This window comes from Suricata suricatta, chromosome 1, assembly GCF_006229205.1.
Source record: "Suricata suricatta isolate VVHF042 chromosome 1, meerkat_22Aug2017_6uvM2_HiC, whole genome shotgun sequence".
Lineage (NCBI taxonomy): Eukaryota > Metazoa > Chordata > Mammalia > Carnivora > Herpestidae > Suricata > Suricata suricatta.
The window spans coordinates 93,696,729-93,711,366 of record NC_043700.1 but is presented as its reverse complement, the minus strand read 5'-3'; the positions used below and the strand labels follow the sequence as shown (position 1 = coordinate 93,711,366).

Below are 14,638 nucleotides of genomic sequence, written 5' to 3'. Positions count from 1 at the left end.
ACCATTTTTCCATATGTTTGAGAAATACAACGTGTAGTATGTGTACAAGTCATCAAGGCAAAATAGACAGGAACAAATATGAAAGCAAACGTAAAATTACCTAGAGGAATAACAAAGAATCAAGATTGACAAAGTTATTTAGTAAATTCTTTAAAAATCTGTTCCTAGAACAGAGCTCCTAAAATCTCCTACAAGGAGAAGAGAAAGCTGTACTTTGTTATGTTAATTAACCGAGTTTGGGCTGCACTTAAGAGGAAACTGATTTCCTGGAGAACCAACCTGTGATTAGAGGATTAGAACTTTTAGTCCCAACCATGACCCTGGGGTTGGATAGCAGGGTTCGAGTTGTATCCGTGGCCAATGGCCAATCATCTAGTCAATCATACCTTTGTTGTTGTTGTTGTTGTTTTTAACTTTTTTTAATGTTTTATTTTATTTTTGAGAGACAGAGAGAGACAGAGCACCAGCAAGGGAGGGATAAAGAGAGAGGGAGACACAGAATCTGAAGCAGGCTCCAGGCTCTGAGCCGTCAGCATAGGGCCTGACATGGGGCTCAAACTCACAAACGTGAGATCATGACCTGAGCTGAAGTTGAAAGCCCAACTGACTGAGCCACCCAGGCGCCCCTCAATCATATCTTTGTAATGAAGCATCCATTCAAACCCAGAAGAATGAGGTTTTAAGAGCTTCCAGGTTGGTGAACACGTGGAAATTTGGTGAGAAGAGTACACTTAGAGAAAATATGAAAACCTTTGTCCTATGCATTTTTTCCATCTGGCTATTTCTTAGATATATCCTTTTATAATAAACGAGTGATCCAGTAAGTAGTTGTGTGAGCCACTCTAGCAAATTAATTAAACCCAAGCAGGGGTTTGTGGGAACCTCTGATTTACAGCCAGATGGTCAGAAGTACACAATAACAAACTGGACTTGACATTGGTATCTGAAGTGTGTGTGGTGGGGGTATGGACTTGACATTGGTATCTGAAGCGTGTGGAGGGGGTAATAGGAGTGGGTGCGGGGAGCAGAGTTGTGGGACTGGGCCCTTCACCTGTGAGATCTGAAACTATACCCAGGTAGTGTCAGAACTGAATTAAATTGTAGGACAGCCAGCTGGTGACTAGAGGATTGCTTGGTGGTATGGGAAACCCATGTCCGCACATCAGAATTGGATGTAGAATCCTTACCTTATTATTCTCATTTACTCATAGATTCTAATTCCGAGTTTCAGAACTATAACTTCTCAGAGACAAAGAAGTCCAGGCGCGGAATTGGACAACAACCCAGGGGATTTTCTATATCAGAGAGAATCTGCATTCACCTTTACATTTGTGTTCAACACTCAGTCTCTGATTTGATCAATCACAACCTTCCTGATTTTTATTAATCATACATTTTTATTCTTAAATTACCCATAAAAATTTCCACATATTTTTTGACATAAGCCTTCTTTTTATTAATATAAAGATATAACTATATGGAGAATATTAAAGAGAAAATATCCTCAATATCTCAGATTTCTTAGGCAAAACTACAATTTCTTAATTATTGGAATGGTTCTGGACAAAGTATGCCAAAGACACACCAAATGAAATGTTTTGGCATGACTTGTTTATCACCCTGAACAAATGAATAATTGAATAAGGTGGACGTGTGACATAAATACCTATGATTAACATCTATAATTAATATTGAATAATCTTCACTTTATTTGGTATTTTGAGATGCTTGATCTGTTGCATTTTTTTTTAATTTTATATAAAAATGTGTTTAAAATTTTGTATGAAATGTTCATTGATTCATTTGAGGTACGTCTGGAATAAAAATGTTATGAAAAGAATATTCTCAAAAATGTTAAGGTTTATATACTTACTACTTATAAGGCTCTATAAATCACATTTCTGGACCTTATTTCTTATGTCTCCCCAAACCCCCACCCCTCCCTCCATACCTTCTGGTTTAGCCAATGTCAGTTACCTGAAAAATCATCTCAAACCTTTCTCTGGATATGCCTTTCCTCTTCTTGATCTAATTGCAACCAGGCTCTCCCTCCAGGATATATTGCCACTAAAGTCCTTTAATCCCATCCATATCTTCCCACTGGGATGGTGCTGAAGCATCCTTCTTGGTTCTCATTGATGCTTCCAGACCCTTCTCTTTTATTCATCCCTGAGAACAATCACCTGAGAACTTTATGATATAGGATTAGTACAATAGTGAATGCAATATCCCTTCTCTACCAACTCCTGGTCCATTCTACTTTTCTTAGAAATTTGCTATTTTGTTTCTTTCTACATTCTATGGTCATAATCCCGGTGGGTAATCCCTCAATGCTTGATGTCTGAGTTACTGTCTTTTGTCCCCTAAAGATCTTGCTTTCTCATCTCAGGCACATACTCCCTTAGTTATGACCTAGACCATGTCAGTTTTAGTAGCTACAACCTTTCCATAGCCACAAGTTCAAGTATCCTAAACTTCAACCCAAACTTTAGCTTATTTTCCACAGTCTCCTGATTCCTACAATTTGTTAGCTCCCCTGTGGCTTTGACGGACCTTCTTTCCCTGTTTCTCTTCCTTTCATGTGTTTATGTACTCCTTTCCCCAATTTAAGACTCATGATCAGGCATTACAACCACTATCTTAGATATACCCCAGTTCATGCTCAATTTATTCCACACCTATACTTATGTTGGACAGGATAAAGGAAACATGCCAACATGTTGACCTGTCCCACTTCAAATTTATGATTACTAACTCAGGTTGTCTCCTAGTAATATGGTAATCAAATTAAATTTTCCTAATTCATTCACTTTTCTGCTCCTCTAAACAAGCATTTCATATTTATGACCCATTTCTCATTTTCACCAATGACCTTGGTTTTGGTGAAACTATCTGAATCCTCAGAAGAGAGCTACAACCATCAACTCTTTTCACTTACCTACAGCCAGCCACACACACTTGCCATTTCTCTTGTTGCTACATACGAACTACTAATGTTCTTGTTTATAGCAAAACCTCCTCATGTAAACTCTGTTCCATTAACTCTCACCATTCAAGGTGAGAGTTTTCTTCTGAAAATCACACTTTCTTCTATATCATGTGGTTTTCCTTCTCTCTTGAATCTCTCATTAGTATGTCATAATTCCTATCTTTAAAAGAAGAAAATAAAACAAAACAAAAACATATCCCTTCGACTTCCTTTCCCACTTCAAATACCACTTCAATTCTCTCATTCCTTTTCATAAATTTCTTTGAAACCCTTGTCTATGTTTATTGTTTCTAACTCTTTACTTCCTCTTCTTCTTGAAACACTTGGGCCAGGCTTTCACCATTACCTCTATTATGTGAAAGCCTTGAGTGACCCTTCATACTGTCAATCCGGTTCTCATTCTGATCTTCATACTGTCAATGTCAGTTCTCATTCTGATCTTCCTTAATCTATCAGCAGGATTTAACGGAGTTAGTCTCTATCTTCTTTTTTGAAACACTTTCTTCTCTTAGTTTCCAGGACATGACCCCTCATGAATTTCCTTTCATCTCTGGCTGTGTTTATTCTTTTCTTCAATGAATAACTTCTCTCCTTCACCTGTTAGTGTTGAAATTGCCCATTCCTTCATTTTAGGCCTCTTCTCTCTTCTATCTACACTCAACTCCTTGGCAATCTCATCCTCTTTTCTAATGCAATGGCTGACAACTCTGTCTTCTAAGGGTATTGGTGCCCTGAACCCCAGGCTCATGTATCCAATTGCTTAGACAGTATCTCCACTTGGATAGGTGTCTCAATTGTAGCGTCAAAAAGTTGCAATCTTTTGTCTGATGCCTCTCACCTTCATGATCTACTCCTTTTTAAGCCTATCTCATTTCATTTAAAATCAACTTATTCTGTCATGTTTCTCAGTTAACAAAATTTTAAAGTCATCTTTGACACCTCGCTGCATTTTTCTTGTTTAACAAATGTGTATTGTGTGCATTCTAAAGTACTACATATCCTCTGTGTTGGAGCTACAGCAGTGAGCAAAGTAGACTGAAAATACTGGTCTCATGGAGCATATATACTTGTTGAGAAAGTCAGACAATAAACAAAATAAAACTGTAAACTACGTAGTGTTTTATTGCAGTAGTGTGTTGAAAATTAACAAGGGAGGGAGAGAAAGTGTGTTATGAGTGCAATTTGAAATTTAAATCAGATACCATGGAAGTCTTCACCAAGAAGGTAACAACTTAGTAAAAACTTGAAAGTTGTGAAAGAGTTGAGCATGTACATTTATAGGAAAAGGAAGTTCCAGTTGGAAGAAATAGTGTGAACACTCTGAGTCATAGATCATAGATCAACTTGAAACAGCAAGGAAATGGGTATGGTTAGAGCAGTGGGAGCATGAGCAAATGAGGCTAGTGAATTAAGTGAGAGCTAGGTCCTGTAGGAGAATCCTTTCATTTTTATAGAGTGAGATGAGAAACCACTGGAGGGTTTTGAGAAGAAGAAAGTCATTATTTGACTTCTCTTTAACAGAAGTATTCTATGTCATCTTTGAGAAGAACTTACTTTAGGACAATGGTATAATCAGAAAAATGAGTATGAAAACTACCACAAGAATCTAAACTTTATGTAATTCACTTAATTCTAATAACAACTCTTGGAAAGGATATTATTTTTCAAAATCTTTGGTTAAAGAATACTCAAAATATTTAAGATGAGTAAGTCACAGACTCTTATCAACTGTTAAGAGTCACCAGTCAATTACCTAATAGAGCTTGTCCATGCAAATACAGTGAACACCAGCCCTGCTAGGCTGAATAGGGATATGTACAATGTATGGACTACTGAAAAAAGAGACTGCAGCTCCTATTCTGTAATACTTATTAAAGTATACTCAACTTCAGTCAACTGCATCAAATTGAACTTGCAAAACAATTTTATAATTCCTAGTTTACATGCTCATAAATGTTATAAAATTAAATTCATAGCACAAAAACAAGGCATTTAGAAAAAATTGCTATTTTTTAAAGTTTATTTTAAGGGAGAAAGAAAAAGAGAGAAAGTAGGGGAGGGGAAGAAGGAGAAAGAGAATCGCAAGTAGACGCCACACTCAGCACAGTGTCTGATGCAGGGCTCTATCTCATGAAATATGAAATGATGACATGAGCTGAAATCTTGAGTGGGATGTTTAACTGACTGAGCCACTCAGGATCTTTTCAAAATTAGTATTTTTTAAGCATATTTATATATTTTGAAGGAGACAGAAACAGTGTGAGGAGGGGGAGGAGCAGAGAGAGAGAGGGAGAGAGAGAATCCCAAGCAGGCTCCACTATGTGAGTGCAAAGCAGAGGCGGGGCTTGAACTCATGAACTGTGAGATCATGACCTGAGCCAAAACCAAGAGTTGGACACTTAACTGAGCCACTGAGGCACCCCTCAAAATTACTAATTTTTAAAATTCATTAGTCACTTAACAAAATTGGGATCCTTTACTAAATAATTTATTTAGTTTAATTTATTCCACTCTATGCTGTTATATATTATATAATCATTAATATTTTATAATTTTAATACACTACTATTCACGATGCTTTTAATGATTTTAGAGAAGGAGGACTGATTCTTCATAGGCTACAATTTCCTTGATCTAAATATTATTTTCCTAATTAGTAAAGAGAACTGATCTTGTAAGGAAAAATAGATGCATATTTCATGGAAATTTTAATTGCTTTCTTTTCAATGTTAATTAATTTAATTTATACATTTTTGCACCTAAATGTTAATCAGACATTGGTGATTTGTTTGCCTCGCCAGATTTTATTTATTTATTTATTTATTTATTTATTTATTTATTTGCTTCACCAGACAATTTAAAGCAACAGTATTTATACGTTTGGCTGCAAAGTATAAATAGCCAAAAATGTGAGGTCATTTTATGATACATTTAGTAAGTCCTGCTTTGTTTTTTAACCTTTTATAGTATATTGTTTTGTTTTAAAATTATATTACATAGTCATTATCTGTGCAAATATACTTCAATACTTTTCCTCATGCTTATAACAAAATACAAGTAAAAACAGAGAAGTGTATTTTTGTAGAAATGGATTACACCATCCACACTAATCTGAAACATTATTTTTCCCATTTCCCAGCTTATCACAGTCATTCTTTCAGGTCAACATTTATAAAGCTAACCTAATATTTTAAATGGAAGCATAACATTTTCTATGGACATTCTGGTTATTCCTTTTATAAAAGAATAATTTAATTACAAGTCTATAATATCTTATTTGCAATTTCAAAATTATATTTTTTCTAATTCAAATGGAAAATCTGACCTGAAGCAGTATGAGGTTATGTATAATCTTTATTTAACCTAGTTAATTTGAATATTCATACATTTTGCTGCAGAAATATGAATGTGTTTGATTATGTGGTGCTGCCCCAGGCCCCCTTGTAGTATTAATAATATATGGGATATGCTTAGTATTATTGTTTTAAGAATACCAAAACATCAGAATTCTTAAACCCTTTTGGCCCCAAGGGTTTTAGTTAATGGTTTCTAGTTCTGCATAAAGAATATTGCAATGAATACGATCTAACCTATGCAATTAAAGATATGGACTTTTGTTTTTATAAACTAGATTTCTAGAAGTGAAATTACTGGATGATAGAATATTCACTTCTTCAATTCTAAATTGCTTTAAGAAATACTGTAATTCATATTTTTTAAAAACATATGGGATAATATGTTTCTATTTCTCATGGTTTCATCAGAAAAATATTTAGACCAACTTTTATAACTACATAGACCATCTTAGTTTTTGATGTTGAGGTATATTCCATCTATCCCTACTTTGTTGAGGATTTTAAGCAAGAACGGATGCTGTATTTTGTCAAATACCTTTTCTTCACCTATTGGCAAATCATATGACTCTTACTCTTTCTTTTATGAAAATGATATATCATGTTGACTGATTTGGGAATATTGAACCAGCCCTGCAGCCCAGGAATAAATTTCACTTGATTGTGGTGTATAATCCTTTAATGTATTTTTGAATTTGATTTGCTATTATTTTGCTGATAATTTTTGCATCCATGTTCATCAGAGATAGTGGCCTGTAATTCTCTTTCTTAAAGGAACTTTGTCTGGTTTTGGAATTAAGGTATTGCTAACCTTGTAGAATGAGTTTGGAAGTTTCCTTTCCATTTCTACTTTTTGGAAAAGTTTGAGAAGCATAGGTATTAACTCTTCTTTAAACATCTGATAAAATTGCCCTGGGAAGCCATGTAGGAGACTTTTGATCATTGATTCAGTTTCTTTGCTGGTTGTGGACCTGTTCACATTTCCTATTTCAGTTTTGGTAGTGTGTACTCTCTACGAATTTATCTATTTCTTCCAGATTTCCCAGTTTGTTGGCATATAATTTTTCAGAGTATTATTTTATAATTAATTGTATTTCTGTGGTGTTGGTTGTTCTCTCTCCTTTTTCATTCCTGACTTTATCCATTTGGATCCTTTCTCTTCTTTTTGATCAGTCTGGCTAGGGGGTTTTCAATTTTGTTTGTTTTTCAAATAACCATATATTAGTTTTGTTAATCTGTTCTATTGGGTTTTGTTTGTTTCTGCTCTAATCTTTATTATTTCTCTTCTTCTTCTGGCTTTAGGTTTTATTTGCCATTCCTTTCCAGGTTTTTTAGGTGTAAGGTTAGATTGTGTATTTGGGATCTTTCCTGCTTCTTGAGATAGGCCTGAATTCCAATATACTTTCCACCTAGAACTATTTTTGCTGCATTCCAGAGGGTTTGGACTACCATATTTTCTTTCCTTTTCTTTTTTTTTTGGGGGGGGGGATGGGTATTTATTTTTGAGAGAAAAAGAGAGAAAGAGAGTCTAAGCAGGGGAGGGAGAGGATGTGGGGTACAGAGAATCCAAAGCAGGCTTTCTGCTGACAGCAGAGATGTGGGGCTCGAACTTATGATTGTGAGATCATGACCTGAGCCAAAGTCAGATGCTTAACTGACTGAGCCACCCAGGTGAACCTGGACTATCGTGCTTTTCATTTTTATTTGCTTTCATGTATTTTTTTATTCTTTAATTTTCTTTCTAACTCATTCATTCTTTAGTGGGATGTTCATTAACTTTCATGTATTTGAGGGATTTCCAAATTTTTCCTTGTGGTTGACTTCAAGTTTCATAGCATTGTGATCCCTAAATATGCTTGGCATGTTCTCAATCTTTTTATATATGTTGTGGATTGATATCATATTTGTGACCCAGAATGTGATCTATTCTGGACAATGTTCCATATGCACTTGAAAAGAATGTTTATTCTGCTGTTTATTTTTTTAATAAAAAAATTGTATTTACTTAGAAGCATTCAGAATGTCAGCAAAACAGCTGGAACTATTTTTTTTTGCAATTACAGAGTGGTATTCAGTTAACAGAACAATTATTTCGTATAAGCTGCATCAGAGACAACTGAAGATGAAAAAACTACCACCCCCATATAGAACTAATTTGTGCTGTGCACCGACAAGAACCTGCTTTAAATTTCCATGCCAATTTACAACCCCCACACTGTGCCAGGCAAGGTTAGTGGCTATTGAAAATACCACCAGGACAGGGCTATCTAAAGACACATTCGGTAGTGTGTTAACTATACAAAAAAAGACACTGTACAGTTTAAAAACAAATCTTACACAGCCTTACATTTCATTTTTTTTCTTTAAAAGGAGTGAGTTGTGTACAGGGGGGTTAAATGCTTTATAGACAAGAAAAAAAAACTGCGCTAGAACCAACTTATTCATCATCATCTTCTTCATCTTCATCTTCTTCATCTTCCTCCTCTTCCTCATCCTCTTCATCTTCCTCGTCCTCCTCCTCTTCCTTCTTTTTCTTGCTTTTCTCAGCCTTGACGACTCCCTTTTTTTGCCGCATCAGGCTTTCCTTTAGCTCGGTATGCAGCAATATCCTTTTCATATTTGTCCTTCAGCTTCGAAGCTTTCTTTTCATAAGGCTGCTTGTCATCAGCAGCGGTGTTATTCCACATCTCTCCCAGCTTCTTTGCAACATCACCAATAGAAAGGCCAGGACGTTCTCCTTTGATTTTTGGGTGATACTCAGAACAAAACAAGAAAAAGGCCGAAGGAGGCCTCTTGGGTGCATTGGGATCCTTGAACTTCTTTTTTGTTTCCCCTTTAGGAGGGATATAAGTTTTCATTTCTCTTTCGTAATGGGCCTTGTCCGCCTTCGCCATGTCTTCGAACTTTCCTTTCTCTTTAGCGGACATGGTCTTCCACCTCTCTGAGCACTTCTTAGAAAACTCTGAGAAGTTCACTGAAGCATCCGGGTGCTTCTTCCCGTGCTCTTCTCGGCAAGTTTGCACTAAGAATGCATAGGATGACATTTTGCCTCTTGGCTTCTTAGGATCTCCTTTGCCCATGATAATGATTTTCCTCAGCGAGGCACAGAGTCGCCCAGTGCCCGTCTGGCTCTCTCTTGCCCCGGCGCTGTCTCTATGGAGCTCAATGTACTGCAATGGCTGTGAGAGCCTATTCTGCTGTTTAGATTGAAATGTTCTGAATATGTCTGTATCTGGTCCAGTGTGTCCTTCAGAGCCATAGTTTCCTTGTTGATTTCCTGCTTTGAGGATGTATTCATTGCTATAAGTGGGGTTTTAAAATCCTCACTATTATTGTATTATTATCAATAAGTTTCTTTATGTTTGTTATTAATTGATTTATTATATTATATATAATATTTATATATTATATTTATTTGTTTATTTCAAGTTGGGGGCATAAGTATTTATAATTGTTAGATCTTCTTAGTGGATAGACCCTTTATTTATGATATAATGCCCTTTTTCTTATCTTGTTACCGTCTTTGTTTTAAAATCTAGTTTGTCTGATATAAGTATGGCTACTATGGCTTTCTATTGATATTCACTAATAAGACAGGTAGTTCTCCATCCCCTCACTGTCAATTTGCATCTGTCTCTAGGTCTAAAATGTAGGCAGCATTTGATGGATTTGTTTGTTCATCCATTTGAATACCCTATGTCTTTTGATTAAAGCACTTTGTCCACTACATTCAGAGTGATTATTGAAATATATGAAATTAGTACCATTGTGTTACCTTTAGAGTTGGTGATTTTGGTGATGTTCTCTCGTTCTTTCTAGTCTTTTTTGCTTTAGTTCTTTTTTTGTTTTTTGTCCACTCAAACAGTCCCCCCTAAAACTTCTTGCAAGGATGGTTTAGTGGTCATGAATTCCTTTAGTTTTTGTTTCTCTGGGAAAGACTTTATCTCTCTTTCTATTCTCAATGACAGCCTTGCTGGATAAAGAATTCTTGGCTACATATTTTTCCCATTTAGCATGTTGAATATTTCCTACCATTCCCTTCTAGCCTCCCAAGTTTTTGTGGACAGGTCTGCTGTTAACCTTATGTGTCTACCCTTCTAGGTGAATGGCCTTTTGTCCCTAGCTGCTTTAAGAATTCTTTATCTTTATATTGTGAAAGTTTCACTATGTTAATATCATGGTGTTGACCTATTTTTGTTGGTTTTCAGGGGAGTTCTCTGTGCTTCTTGGACTTGAATGCCAGATTAAGAAAGATTGGGGAAGCTCCCAGCTAAAATTTGTTCAAATAAACCTTGTTCCTCTTTTTTCTGCTCTTCTTTTTCTGGGACTACTATGATACGGATGGTTTTGCTTTATGGAATCATTGAGTTTCCAAAATCTCACCTCATGATCTAATAGTTTTCTTTCCCTTTTGCTTTTACCTTCATTGTTTTCCATAACTTTATCTTCTTGATCACCTATTCTCTACTGTGATTTTTCTATCCTCATTGTGACTGTATTCAGTTGGTTTTGCATCTTATAGCATTTTAAATATATTTTTGTAGTTTTTAGGCCTTTTATCTTTGCAGGAAGGGTTTCTTAGGTGTCTTTTTGTTTTTTTTTCAAGCCCAGCTAGTAGTCTTTTGACTGTTGTTATTAACTCTTGTTCAGATATATTGCTTGTATTTATTTTGAGCATGTGCCTGGCTGTAATTTCTTCTTGATCCTTCTTTTGGGGAGAATTCCTCTGTTTTGCCATTTTGTCTAAGTTTCTGTCTTTTGCATATTTTGAAGGCTTGCTCCTGTCACGCCGTCTCCTTCCAACCATGGAGATCCTTCTGCCAGTCCACAGATCAATTTTCTGAGTGTTTCAAGTGATCTCTAGACTATCTTAATTTATATACTGATATTTCCCATGCTGAGTCTGCTATACTAGGATTAATATTCAGAACATCTCATAAATAATCCTGATGCCCTGCAGACAATTTCAAAGAGGTGACTCAGAAGGTATAAAGCATAAAAGGTCACTTGCTATAATTATGTTACAAAGAACTTTCTTCTAATCATTTCCAACATCCAATTGTTACCTCACTTTATTTATTTTTATTTTTTGATTTTCTTTCAATGTTATTGTCTGTTAGCTATAAAATTAATAATAATATATATTGGTCTGTTTTGCTCTTTTCCCTGATACTTCTCTCCTTTTCATTTCAATTTCATTGGAGATTAGTCTTCTTCCAAGTACACTTAAACTTTGGATGTTCCCTGGTTGATTCCTCAATGTTTTATTTCTGTGAGCATTTTCACCCACCCTGGTAGTGAACTAATAATCCCACATTTATTTCTCTACACTGAAATATTCTCTCTTTTTAACACGTATATTGTTACAGACCGTGAAGTACAATATGTGTGCTACATACATACATATGTGTGTAATATCTCGAAGGGTTCTGTGTCTCCCCCTCCCCCCTTGCATTTCCTTCACTCTCTGCCTTTTCAAAATGCCTGTTGTACATTCTATATATTCTAGGAGCTAGCAAAGCCTGGTCTTCAAAAGGCTCAAGACATATTTGATAAATGCATGAAGACAAAACAATAGTGCTTTAGATTTCTATAAAAAAACACTGTCACAGTCATTGTACAACACACAGAGTGTGCAACAATAAATATAACTCTTTGATAAGGGCAGGGTTATTTCAAAGAAGTTAAGGAGTTTTTAAAAGGGTATAAAGCCCAAATGTAGCAGAATTAAGAATAAAATCATGTTTTCTAGTTTTAAATCAATATTTCTATTTCATCATGTCAATTTTAACTGATGACCCCTTATTTAATTCACTTTGATTGTTTTGTACTATAGTTTAAAAATATTGTAAAAAACATAAATCCATGCTCAACACTATTTAGACTAGTCAATGGAGACTGAACAATGAATGTAAAACGTTTAAAGTTACATTATAAGACATAAACTGATAAATGGATGACTGTGAGCATGTTTTCTAATTTTTTTTTACTTACAACCATTTTCAATGGAAATCAAAACAATGGCAGAACTTTCCAGACCAGAACACCTTAGGTGTTTGCCAACGTATTCAATGAGAATGTGGACAGAAGTAGATGGATTTGATTTTTCAAAGAGAATATATTTGATTGTATGCAGCACGGGATTACAAAGAAATATTGCGTCATTTCATGACTAATACACATTAATCATAATCACTTCTTTGAATTCATTCAAAGAGGTCGAAATCAATCCAAGGATGAAACATTTTCCTATTTCATAATATTCCTGAAAATGTGTGAGCAGCTGACACTACTGTGCCTATTTCTGCCTGTGGGAACCCCGCGGCACGTTCACTAACCAGTTCTGCCTTCCTGCTTCTTCTCTATCTTGGCCGAATAGAATTTTCCCACGCTGGGTTTCTTCAGATAGCTCAGTAAGCCCTCAGCTCATGAGTAAAGCTCTGTGTACACCACCCTTTCCCAGATGTACGGAACACCCGCCTGTGGAGCATACATGTCAGGATTTGATCAGGAAGCCGAATGTGGCTCTGTGCCTGCTTTGTATTTTTTGGTCAGAAAAGACATTGCGCGAAACCATCCTTTTGCAGATAGATCTTTTACTTGCCTGGGGCATCATGCCACTTCTGAGAACACAGGGGTTCCAGAGAACTCTCTGGCCTTTTGAACTGACTCCCTCTGTGCCTCATCCAGACCAACATTTCTCAGTGCATTTTTAAAGATATATTGCTTATTAACAATCTTTTGAAAAGGCAGAGAATTATAAAGATCCATAATCTCTCCTTTAAATCTAACATGAACTTTCTCGAGATAAAACCAACCTGATGAGGCATGAAGTTATTCATAATCTTTATTTATCCTATTTAGTGTGACTAAATAGGATATTCAGGCCCCTACAGAAATATTAATTTGTTTGATTATGGAGTGCCATCCAAGGTATAACCGGAAGTGTTATAATAGCACAAAGTATGTGTGTCATATTACCGTCCCAAAATTAAAAAACAAACTATTTCAAAACACATCTAGTCCCAAGGGTTTGAAGTAAGGGATTATGGGCCTATAAATATATGCTAAGTTATATCAATGCACTACACTGGAAATATTCTGTGTTATATTAGGTTTTAAAAACATGTTAAAGGGTTCCTGAGTAGCTCAGTCAGTTGAGTGTCTAACTTCTGCTCAGGTCATGATCTCACAGTTTGTAAGTTTGAGCCCCACATCAGGCTCACTGCTGTCGGCACAGAGCCTGCTTTGGATCCTTGGTCTCCCTTTTTCTGCTCCTCCCTGCTCTTGATCTCTATCTCTTTCTCTTTTTCTCTCTCTAAAAAATAATAAAACATAATAAAAAACTTAAAAGCATGGTGTAATCCTATTAAAATAAATATATATATTTCTGTGTATAAGATGTGTGTTTACATAAAGATTAAAAAGAGAAATGACTAGAAGTATGCTATTCTAGTGTATATTCTACCTGATATTGTTTTATACATACATACAATTTATACATTCAAATCAATGTCTTCATATGCAACTCCATAATTTTCTTTGATCAGTTGCAATATATGGGGGTGGGTACATGGAGAAAGAGGCAGTTGCAAAATATTCTCTTACTACAAATATAATTATTACTAACTCTGCTACTATCAGCAAAAACATATATTAAGCACTGAATATATGGCAGATATTGAAATAAACATTTGCGTGTATTATTTAATATTTAATAAAATTATTTGAATAGATAATGTTATTACATTGATTTAATTTAATACACTTCCTACTCTGAATATTTAAAAGGTAATAAAAAAACTTAGGATCCAAAAAATGGCAAATATTTCCATTTTGACTACATAATGCAATAAAATTTGTTAACTAGTTTAGGCTTCATTAAAAGGAGATGTGATTTTTTGAATGTAATAAATTGTCCTTAGTATATTTATTTTAAAAATATTCATCAATAAAACTAATAAGTAGATGTTTAATAACCAGCTTGTAAGATGTGGGTGGGGGGGATGAAGGAAAGGAAAGTCTGTTGTATTTATCCATTTATATAGTATAAATACTCTCATCATTGTTGATTTCAGGCTATCCCAACATGACACCATTGAACGTGGGGTAGTAATGAGATTTATCTATATATATATAATTGCTTTTGGAACTCAAGGCAAGCTGGCTCTAGCGACCCGTGGGAGGATAATTCAATAACCCCAGAGATGATCAAGTTAATCTTAAAACAGAAATATAAATGCCTGAGCTAAAATGTTTTAGATGTTTTCACTAAAGAAGAAAAAAAATGCAAGTA

The 14,638-nt window shown here is 35.2% G+C and overlaps 1 pseudogene; it reads right to left on the bottom strand.

Annotated features, from left to right (window-relative positions):
* Positions 1-8,579: 8,579 nt before the first annotated feature.
* On the bottom strand, positions 8,580-9,422 carry LOC115273214 (annotated as a pseudogene).
* Positions 9,423-14,638: the final 5,216 nt, after the last annotated feature.